Here is an 11,499-nt window from a genome sequence, read left to right as displayed (position 1 = left end):
AACCCCTCCTCTGCCCTTGGAAATTATTCCTTGAAGAAAACACAGTGGGTTGTCCCATTTGTCAGCAAATGATTTTTAAAAGGAAAAAAAAAATTAAAAAGAGGCCTATGTCTTTCATAATTAGAACTTAAGCTTACATCTGTGTCCTGGAAATTAAGACTTTAAAAACATTTCCTTAAGGGCTAATTAGAGGAAAGTTGGTGGTTGTGTGTTTTGGCAAGGGTCCCTTTGCGATAAGATATTTAGAAAAGACTGAAGGATGATTTCACAGCCCTGTTCTCGGCCCAGGAAAAAAATTCAAAACCCTCAGCTACTGGCATAATAGATATTTTCTCAAGCATAACCTTCCAAATTAACCCATTCTGTGAATGTTGCTTTTCTTTGTTCAGTTGGAAGGAGATAGAAATTGAAATGAAATAAGTTAAAATTAAATAAAATGATACAATTTCACATGTAATATAAATAATCATTCAAAATGTACACAACTCATAGTCTCTGAAGGGAGTACTGACTTTAAGGTTCTCCACAGATGTCCGATTCCTTAGATCAGTGGAAGAGGTACATGGGAGGTGATCATTTTCAAAATTGAAGAGGTTGATGGAAGATTTCTGCATGAATGAGATAAAATATTTGGCAAAGGAGGTGTAGATTCCCAAGCGTGGTTTCATTCACAGTCCTTCTCCGGCCAATCTCTTGCTTTTGATCTTCCATCCTTCCTCATCCCCACCTACATGAAGAGCTATAAAGCTGGTTGCACATGCATTATTTTGGGTCCTCCTACCCAGCTTTACTTTCTAAGTAATGAACTTTGTATTAAGACGTAATAGAATATAAGCTTACATTCTTCAAAAAAATTTAAATAGTATTAGTTCTTGAGTTTCCAGTCAGAAAAAAAACATCTGTAGGCACAAGGCCCTGGGTTTGATCCCCAGCACCGCAAAAAAAAAAAAAAAAAGAAAAAAAAGAAAAAACATGAATGTCTTTTTGCATACTATATAACATTACACGGATGCAAGGCATTGTTATTATTATACAAATTTTGAACTTTTTCAGTGTGTACTTGGCACACAGAGACCTAGGCCACATGCATATGCATATGTACATACATATATGGTCCCCAAATTATGGTAGTTTGACTTATGATTTTTCATCTTTATGATGAGTTTATCAGGACATACATAATTCCATAGTAAGTCAAGGAGCATCTGTGTGTATATTCTGGCACAACCCTTTAATGTATATGGGGATATTTCTGTTGGAGTAATAGAATTATTTTTTGCTTAGTTTAAATGATATGTGCATTTTTCACTTTTTTAGATAATGACAAAATTCTCACCCAGGATGATATATGAATACACGTTCTTCCCAACACTTTATAAGATTTCTAATTCCTATATAATTTTAGTAGTGTTTACTAGCAAACATTTTTTGGCTAATATTCAAGATTCCAATAGAATTTCACTTGAATATTCACTTATATATTAGTGAGGTTGAGATTTTTATTTTCTTATTTTTTATTTTTTGCTTTGTAATCAGTATATTAAGGAGACATTCATACATTTCAAGAATTGCTTAAATTCTAATATCCAGATTTAGGCATGTGAACATATGATGACTTTTAAACATACAGTTAAAGCTATTCATCATATTTGCTAGACTACCAACATCGAATTATAGTTACTTTGAAGCATAAGTCAAATGGTTTAAAGTAAGCTTGTAACGTACATAAGGAACACCTTCCTATACTATACATGCAAACTACTTCTCCATGTATAAGGTCTCTTCATTTTAATTTCTATGTTATCCAGCTCTGGAATTCACTACAAGGGCTTATTATGGTCCAAAGAGAAGGGAAAATTAATGTAACCAGGACTGGTCAACACAATTTTATATATATATATATATATTTTTTTTTTTGAAGATGGCATAATAGAAGGGCATGCAATTCTACAAGTGCAAGCCCTTAAGAAGCAGCATATAATGATAAACACCTTCTTTAGAAAGGTATCATTTCTTTCACTGATACCAGAAGGGAAATTATACATTATGCCACCTTCAAGTAAGCTGAGGAGGCAATAGAAAGCAGCAGCATCACAGTGAATCCCACTTAATACAAATATACAAATAACTAGACAGACCAACACTCCTTTACAAAGTGTTTTCTTTTTCTGATTGCCAGTTAAATACAGTTTTAATTTTATAGCTTAACAATGAAGGGTCATACACTGAAATCAACACATATACCTAGTATTTAAGTCTAAGTTTGCCCACATACACAGCTGAAATCAATTACAAGGTATGGCCTAACAGATGCTAGGGGAACTTTTTTAAAAGTAGTTTTTACAGGTATTAAACAACTTCTTGCACACTGTAGTCATCATACAGGGCAAAGTCAGAGCTTTTATATTTGTGTTTATTCTTCATTTAACTTTAAAAACACTACTATAATTGAATATTAAAACAAAAACAATAGCAAGTAGTGAGCATATTATGATTATAGTCCTTCACTCATTCACTACTGCATATAAAATGCCTGCAGTGAGTGTTATTCACTGGCCCCATTAAGAGGTTTGACACTGAACACCACCTCTGGGATGATGCTCATCATCCTCATATGCTTCTCCATTATAATGGTGCCGTCTTTCCTGATTTGGATCAAAGTCCACCAGTTCTACCTGATCCATTTCATCAGTGTCTTCTACTTCTTTCCTCTCAGGTAGGAGTTCTTCCAGCAAAGAGAGTTTGTCAGGAGAGAGAAAGCCATTTTTAGAAAAGTTTACCTTAAACTCAATGATTAGGTGACCCTTTTTATATTGTCTGGGATAAATTGGCATATCTTCATTTAGCACATACTTTATATCTCCATGCTGGGCAATCTGACCTGGATGAGAGGTGATGACTATGGTTCAATTATCAAGAGTGGATATTGGTTTCTGGAATCCACATAATGCTTCCACCAGCTGTATGTCCATACACATGAAAAGGTCTTCTCCTCGTCGAGTAAAAACAGCATGGTCCTTCTGACCTAACCCAATGATAATATCTCCTGGTTCCAGTCCGGGCTCTTGCTCTCCTTCACCAAGAGCCCGGACTTGGAATGTTATCTTCTGTCCATCTTTCATGCCTTTGTCAATATGAACTTCTAGAATCTTCTTCTCTTGAACTATTTTCCTTCCATTGCAGGTTTTACATCTATCTTTAGGACTGATACGTTCCCCATGGCCCTGGCACTCCATGCACACAGACTGAATTTGCTGAACCCTTCCAGGACCTATCTGATGAATTCCCATTTGCATTCCAGTACCTCGGCAGTTGGGACAGCACTCTACTGCTCCTTTCTTACCACCTCGGCCTTCACATTTGTCACAAATCACATTCTTTTCCAGAGCCAGTTTTCTTGTTGCACCATTGTATAAATCTTTTAATGTTATTGAGAGCTAATGCACAACATTTTTACCTCTCCTTTCTCTCTGCATCCTTCCTCCTCCTCCAAAAACATATCAAAGATGTCCATGGGGGAGCCAAAACCACCACCTGGTCCACTCTCCTTAATTGCCTGGTCTCCTCCTTTGTCATATAACTCCCTTTTCTTGGCATCAGAGAGAACTTCATAAGCTGGAGAAATCTGCTTAAACTTTTCTCCTTCATTTGGATTCTTAATAGGGTGGTACTTCAAGGCCAGTTTCCTGTAGGCCTTTTTAAATTCTTCCTGGGTGGCATTGGGTTTGACCCCCAAAACATCATAGTAAGTGGTTTCTTTCACCATTTTCTACAGCCGTGAGCGGGCTGGGGCCGAGTGGGGGAGTGGGAAGGAGCACGTAACTCTGTGCAGCTCAGGCAGCTGCTGCTCCTCACCGAGTGTTCTGGAAAGTTCCTGAAATTTTTATATGTATTAAAAAGTTATCTCCTTAATATATGGTATACTCGTATTTTCTGTAAATTTTGTTGCTGGGTTGTTTGTGTTGTTTTCATTTTCAGTGGGAGAGGTTATATGAGACTGAAAAATATTTGAGTAGAAGACTTTCCAGGTTTAAGAACTGCTAGAGCAAAGTGATGTGAAAGAAAGCACATGGCAGACCCAAGAGCTGTCAAGTTTGATCAGCATGTATGGGATGCAGGATAAATGAAGGCCATGGGAAAGGGCACTAGCAAAAGAGTTGCATACCTGATTATTGGAATATTGTTTCTTCACATCAAGATGTGGATCCTCTGTGGACTACTGTCTATTAGTTGCATGGCACAAAACTGTGGGTACCTTATTAAAGTGAATGATTAAAATCTGGATTGGAAAACCTACACCATTGCAGCAAGCAACTGAAAACACTGGCTACAAAAACATCACCTGAAGCATCACCTGTTCTTTGGAAGATTTCACTTTTGGTAGTTAGGAAGACTGGATTAGTCCAGATTTGGCATGAACTCACTGGGTAACCTCATTCAAACCATCTCCAGTTTCCACCTGTCTGAAGTGAGGTGGACTGTATGACTTTTACATGCTTTATACAATTCTAAATCCTGTCAGTTATATATGTATGCATATACATATATAGATGTTACACATTATACATATTAGATGGTTACACTGTGTGTAGTCCTTGGTATTAGCTTAAGCAAGAATGTCAAAGAATCCTGAGGAAATTGTGACCATGATCTAAGTACTATTTGGAACTGCACTCAGAGCCTGCCAATTCACTACAGAAGTACATTAGTCATTTCTCAGATACCTTTCTAAGAAGACAAAGAAAGTAACAAAATAGGATATATTCATGTTTTCAGAGAGCTAAGCATTACTTTCAACTCTTCAGAAAACTCTCTAGAGGGGTTTTCAAGATGGCGGCCTAGAGGGTGGCTGCATTTCATGTTGCTCCAGGACTCAGGATTCAAAAGAGGAGATATTGAGACACTTGGGACCAACTCAAAGCAGCCGAGTGACTCTCACCCATTGGGGAGGCGTCCCGGATGGGACGGTGGTCCCGGGACGCAGGAAACTTTGTGAAGTAGAGCTGCCGGCGAGACGCCCCTCCCCCCACTGGAGCAGTGAACTCGGACAACTGGGAGCCCCGTAAAGGAGGCCGCTCGGCACAGCGCTGGGACTCGGAGCAACCACTGGGGCTCCGGCAGCTGCCCAGGGGAGGAGTGGCGAGGAGAGCTGTGTGGACTCAGGACACCGGGGCCTGCCCTGAGGACGAGGAGGAGGAAGAGGAGCGCAGCCGCTTGGATTCGGGGTGACTACACCAGAGCTACAGGCGGTTGCCAGAGAAGGGGCTGCGTGGCGAGCTGTGTGGACTCAGACCACTTCTGAACCCCGGGGCCTGCCCGGAGGAGTAGGAGGAGGAGGAGGAGGAGCGCAGCGAGTCGTTTGGACTTGCAGTGACTGCATTAGTGCTCCAGGCGGCTGCTCAGAGGAGAAGGCGAGTGGTGAGTTGTTTGGACTTAAAGTGACAGCGCCTGAACACAGGGGGGCTGCCTGGAGGAGAAGCGTGGTGGGTCGCTTGGTCTTGAGTGGCCACACCAGAGCTCCGGGTGGTTGCCCAGAGGACCCGTGCAGCGGGTCACGTGGATTCAGAGCCACTCAGAGCGACCGCTCCTGAACACCCGGGGGGGTTATCTGGAGAAGGAGGAGGAACGGGGAGGGTCACGTCGTCTCGGAGTGATTGATTGCCCTGGGCTACGGGTGGTTGGTAGGAGGAGGAGGCACGAAGTGAGTTTGTTGGACTCCTAGTGACCACACCAGAATACTGGGCGGCTGTCTGGAGGAAGAGGCCTGTGGCGGGTCTCTGGGACTCAGAGCGATTGTTCCGGGCCCCAGGTGGCTGCTCAGAGGAGGGGCCGCATAGCCAGGTGATTAGGAGCAGAGCAGGGTCCCAGGATCTAGGAGGCTTCTGGGTGGAAGAGCCGCACAGAGACAGGCTTAGGGCGGAGCGAAGGTTCCAGGCCTGTGGGCAGATTCTCTGAGGAGGGGCAGCCTAAGGAGATTCATCTGCGAAGGGTGAGGCTCCCAGGCCCAGGAGGCAGGGCCGGGCCCCTGGGAACTTTGCAGAGGAAGGCAGCCCAGCCCAGGCGGTAGCTGTAAATTGAGGGGAACATCTAGGAGGGAACTGACCAGCGAGACCTCCCCACCGGGTGAGTCTTCCCTGCTGGGTGAGGTTTCCCCACAAGGACGGTAAAACCAGAGACTCAGGCCCAAACAGGCCTTGCCTCAGCCTGCAGCCTAGGTCCCCTTTGGATGACCATTGGTCAACAAGTGGAGGCACCTCTGCCCACTAGGAGGGATTATACCCCACCTGAAAGACACCACTCCTAGAGAGGCAGCTTCCTTGTGGAGCACTGCATTATCAACTTCCTCCAAGACTTCAGCCTACTGAAGGCTAAGGGGGGATATATATAGAAATCTTCAGGGACATTGTAAGTCAATAGAGGAAATCTGCAATATCTCAGCGATCCACTGATACCTGAACAATATGAGAAAACAAGGAAAGAAAATGCTGCAAACAAATCTAGATGTTACATCAATAAAACCCAATGACAGCATGGCAGAAGAAATGACAGAAAAGGAGTTCAGAATGTACATAATTAAAATGATCAGAGAAGCAAACGATGAGATGAAAGAGCAAATGCAAGCATTGAATGATTGCACCAATCGACAGTTAAAAGAGCAAATACAGGAAGCAAAAGATCATTTCAATAAAGAGTTAGAGATATTGAAAAAAAACCAAACAGAAATCCTTGACATGAAGGAAACAATAAACCAAATTAAGAACTCCATAGAAAGCATATCCAATAGGATAGAACACCTGGAAGACAGAACCTTGGACATTGAAGACAAAATATTTAACCTTGAAAACAAAGTTGAACAAACAGAGAAGATGGTAAGAAATCATGAACAGAATCTACAAGAACTATGGGATATCATGAAAAGGCCAAATTTAAGAATTATCGGGATTGAGGAAGGTCTAGAGAAACAAGCCAAAGGAATGAACAATTTATTTAATGAAATAATATCAGAAAATTTCCCAAATCTGAAGAATGAAATGGAAAATCAAGTTCAAAAGGCTTATAGGACTCCAAATACACAAAATTACAACAGACCCACACCAAGGCACATTATAATGAAAATACCTAACACACAAAATAAAGACAGAATTTTAAAGGCTGTGAGAGAAAAGAACCAAATTACATTCAGGGGGAAACCAATACGGATATCAGCAGATTTTTCAATCCAGACCCTAAAAGCTAGAAGGGCCTGGAACAACATTTTTCAAGCCCTGAAAGAAAATGGATGCCAACAAAGAATCTTATACCCAGCAAAACTTACCTTCAAATTTGACGATGGAATAAAATCCTTCCATGATAAACAAAAGCTAAAAGAATTTACAAAAAGAAAGCCAGCATTACAGAACATTCTCAGCAAAATATTCCATGAGGAAGAGATGAAAAACAAAGAAGCAAATCATCAAAGGGAGGAATTATCCTAAAGGAATTGTCAAATAAAGGAGGAAACAAGTTGTGTCAAACAAATAAATAAACAAAATTTAAAAAATGAACCAAATGACCGGGAAACCAAATCATTTCTCTATAATAACCCTGAATGTTAATGGCCTGAATTCATCAATCAAAAGACATAGACTGGCAGACTGGATTAAAAAGAAAGATCCAACAATATGTTGCCTGCAAGAGACTCACCTCATAGAAAAAGATACCCATAGACTAAAGGTGAAAGGATGGGGAAAAACATACCATGCACATGGACTCAGCAAAAAAGCTGGAGTATCCATCCTCATTTCCGATAATGTGGACTTCAAGCCAAAGTTAGTCAGAAGGGATAAAGAAGGACATTTCATACTTCTTAAGGGAAGCATAAATCAGCAAGACATAACAATCATAAACATCTATGCCCCAAACAGTGGCTCATCCATGTATGTCAAACAAATCCTTCTCAATTTCAGAAACCAAATAGACCATAACACAATAATACTAGGGGATTTTAACACGCCTCTCTCACCACTGGACAGATCTTCCAGACAAAAATTGAACAAAGAAATCATGGATCTCAATAACACAATCAATAATTTAGACTTAACGGACATTTATAGAATATACCATCCAACAAAGAGCGAATACAATTTCTTCTCAGCAGCACATGGATCCTTCTCTGAAATAGACCATATATTATGCCACAAAGCTAATGTTAGCAAATACAAGAAGATAGAGACACTAGCATGTATTCTATCAGATCATAATGGATTGAAGTTAGAAATAAATGAAAGAGTAAAACACAGAAACTATTCCAACACCTGGAGATTAAACAATATTCTATTATATGATGAATGGATAACAGAAGATATTAGGAAGGAAATTAAAAAATTCTTAGAGGTAAATGAGAACAAAGAAACATCATATCAAAATCTCTGGGACACTATGAAAGCAGTACTTAGAGGGAAATTTATTTCATGGAGCGCATTTAATAAAAGAAGTAAAACTCAACAAATAAACGACCTAACACTACAGCTCAAAGCCCTAGAAAAAGAAGAACAGAACAGCACCAAAAGTAGTAGAAGACAGGAAATAGTTAAACTCAGAGCTGAAATCAATGAAATTGAAACAAAAGAAACAATACAAAAAATTGACAAAATAAATAGTTGGTTCTTCGAAAAAATAAACAAAATTGATAAACCTTTAGTCACACTAACAAAGAGAAGACGAGAGAAAACCCAAATCACTAAAATTTGGAATGAACAAGGAAATATCACAACAGACAGGATTGAAATACAAAACATAATTAGAAGCTATTTTGAAAATCTATACTCCAACAAAATAGAAAATTTCGAAGACATCAACAGGTTTCTAGAGACATATGAATTGCCTAAACTGAACGAGGAGGACATAAACAATTTAAATAGACCAATTTCAAGTACTGAAATAGAAGAAGTCATCAAAAACCTACCAACAAAGAAAAGTCCGGGACCAGATGGGTTCTCAGCCGAGTTTTACAAAACCTTTAAAGAAGAGCTCATTCCAATACTTCTCAAAGTATTCCATAAAATAGAAGAGGAGGGAACCCTCCCAAACTCATTCTATGAAGCCAATATCACACTGATACCTAAACCAGACAGAGACTCATCAAGGAAAGAAAATTTCAGACCAATATCCTTAATGAACATTGACGCAAAAATTCTCAACAAAATTTTAGCAAATCACATACAAAAACATATTAAAAAGATAGTGCACCATGATCAAGTGGGTTTCATCCCAGAAATGCAAGGTTGGTTCAACATCAGGAAATCAATAAATGTAATTCACCATATTAATAGACTTAAAGTCAAGAATCACATGATTATTTCAATAGATGCAGAAAAAGCATTTGATAAAGTACAGCACCCCTTGATGCTCAAAACACTAGAAAAAATAGGGATAGTGGGAACATTCCTTAACATTGTAAAGGCCATTTATGCTAAACCCATGGCTAATATCATTCTAAATGGTGAAAAACTGAAAGCATTCCCCCTAAAAACGGGAACAAGGCAGGGATGCCCTCTTTCACCACTTCTATTCAACATCGTTCTTGAGACTCTGGCCAGAGCAATTAGACAAACCAAAGAAATTAAAGGGATACGAATTGGAAAAGAAGAACTCAAACTATCCCTGTTCGCTGATGACATGATTATATATTTAGAGGAACCTGGAAATTCCACCAGAAAACTCTTAGAACTCATAAGTGAATTCAGTAAAGTAGCAGGTTACAAGATCAATGCCCATAAATCCAACGCATTTTTATACATAAGTGATGAATCTTCAGAAAGAGAAATTAGGAAAACTACCCCATTCAAAATAGCCTCGAAAAAAATAAAATACTTGGGAATCAATCTCACAAAAGAGGTGAAAGTCCTCTACAATGAGAACTATACAACACTAAAGAAAGAAATTAAAGAACACCTTAGAAGATGGAAAAATCTTCCATGTTCTTGGATAGGAAGAATTAATATTGTCAAAATGGCCATACTACCAAAAGTGCTATACAAATTCAATGCAATTCCAATTAAAATCCCAATGACGTACCTTACAGAAATAGAGGAAGCAATTATGAAATTCATCTGGAAGAATAAGAAACCCAGAATAGCTAAAGCAATCCTTAGCAGGAAGAGTGAAACAGGGGGTATTGCAATACCAGATCTTCAACTCTACTACAAAGCAATAGTAACAAAAACGGCATGGTATTGGTATCAAAATAGAAAGGTAGATCAATGGTACAGAATAGAGGACACGGACACAAACCCAAATAAATACAATTTTCTCATACTAGACAAAGGTGCCAAAAATATGCAATGGAGAAAAGATAGCCTCTTCAACAAATGGTGCTGGGAGAATTGGAAATCCATATGCAACAGAATGAAACTAAACCCATATCTCTCACCATGCACGAAACTAAACTCAAAATGGATTAAGGACCTTGGAATCAGACCAGAGACCCTGCAGATTATAGAAGAAAAAGTAGGTCCAAATCTTCACCTTGTTGGTCTAGGATCAGACTTCCTTAACAGGACTCCCATAGCACAAGAAATAAAAGCTAGAATCAACCACTGGGATAGATTCAAACTAAAAAGCTTTCTCTCAGCAAAGGAAACTATCAGCAATGCGAAGAAAGAGCCTACAGAGTGGGAGAATATCTTTGCCAATCATACTTCAGATAGAGCACTAATCTCCAGAATCTATAAAGAACTCAAAAAACTCTACTCCAAGAATTCAAATAATCCAGTCAATAAATGGGCTAAGGAAATGAATAGACACTTCACAGAAGAAGATCTACAAGCAATCAACAAACATATGGAAAAATGCTCAACATCTCTAGTAATAAGAGAAATGCAAATCAAAACCACCCTAAGATTCCATCTCACCCCAATTAGAATGGCGATTATCAAGAATACGAGCAACAACAGGTGTTGGCGAGGATGTGGGGAGAAAGGTACACTCATACATTGCTGGTGGGGCTGCAAATTAGTGCAGCCACTCTGGAAAGCAGTGTGGAGATTCCTTAGAAAACTTGGAATGGACCCTCCATTTGACCCAGCTATTCCACTCCTTGGCCTATACCCAAAGGACTTAAAATCAGCATACTACAGAGACACAGCCACATCAATGTTCATAGCTGCTCAATTCACAATTGCCAGACTGTGGAACCAACCTAGATGCCCTTCAGTTGATGAGTGGATAAAGAAACTGTGGTATATATATATACAATGGAATATTACTCAGCCATAAAGAATGATAAAATTATGGCATTTGCAGGCAAATGGATGAAGTTGGAGAATATCATGCTAAGTGAGATAAGTCAATCTCAAAAAGCCAAAGGGCGAATGATATCGCTAATAAGTGGAGGATGACACATAATGGGGGGGGAGGGAAGGGTTAGTGTTAGGGTTAGAGTTAGGGTTAGGGAGGGGGGCAAGTATGGAGGAAGGAAGTACTGTATAGAGGGTAAAGAGGGGTGGGAGGGGTGGGGGG

General features: G+C 39.6%; 1 pseudogene across 1 annotated transcript; it reads right to left on the bottom strand.

Annotated features, from left to right (window-relative positions):
- Positions 1-2,395: 2,395 nt before the first annotated feature.
- Positions 2,396-3,836, bottom strand: LOC306651189 (dnaJ homolog subfamily A member 1-like; annotated as a pseudogene). Its single transcript has one exon. The product of its transcript is annotated as a dnaJ homolog subfamily A member 1-like (transcript).
- Positions 3,837-11,499: the final 7,663 nt, after the last annotated feature.

The sequence above is a fragment of the Sciurus vulgaris genome (assembly GCF_902686455.1).
Source record: "Sciurus vulgaris genome assembly, chromosome: X".
NCBI lineage: Eukaryota > Metazoa > Chordata > Mammalia > Rodentia > Sciuridae > Sciurus > Sciurus vulgaris.
This window is presented reverse-complemented; position numbering and strand designations above follow the sequence as displayed.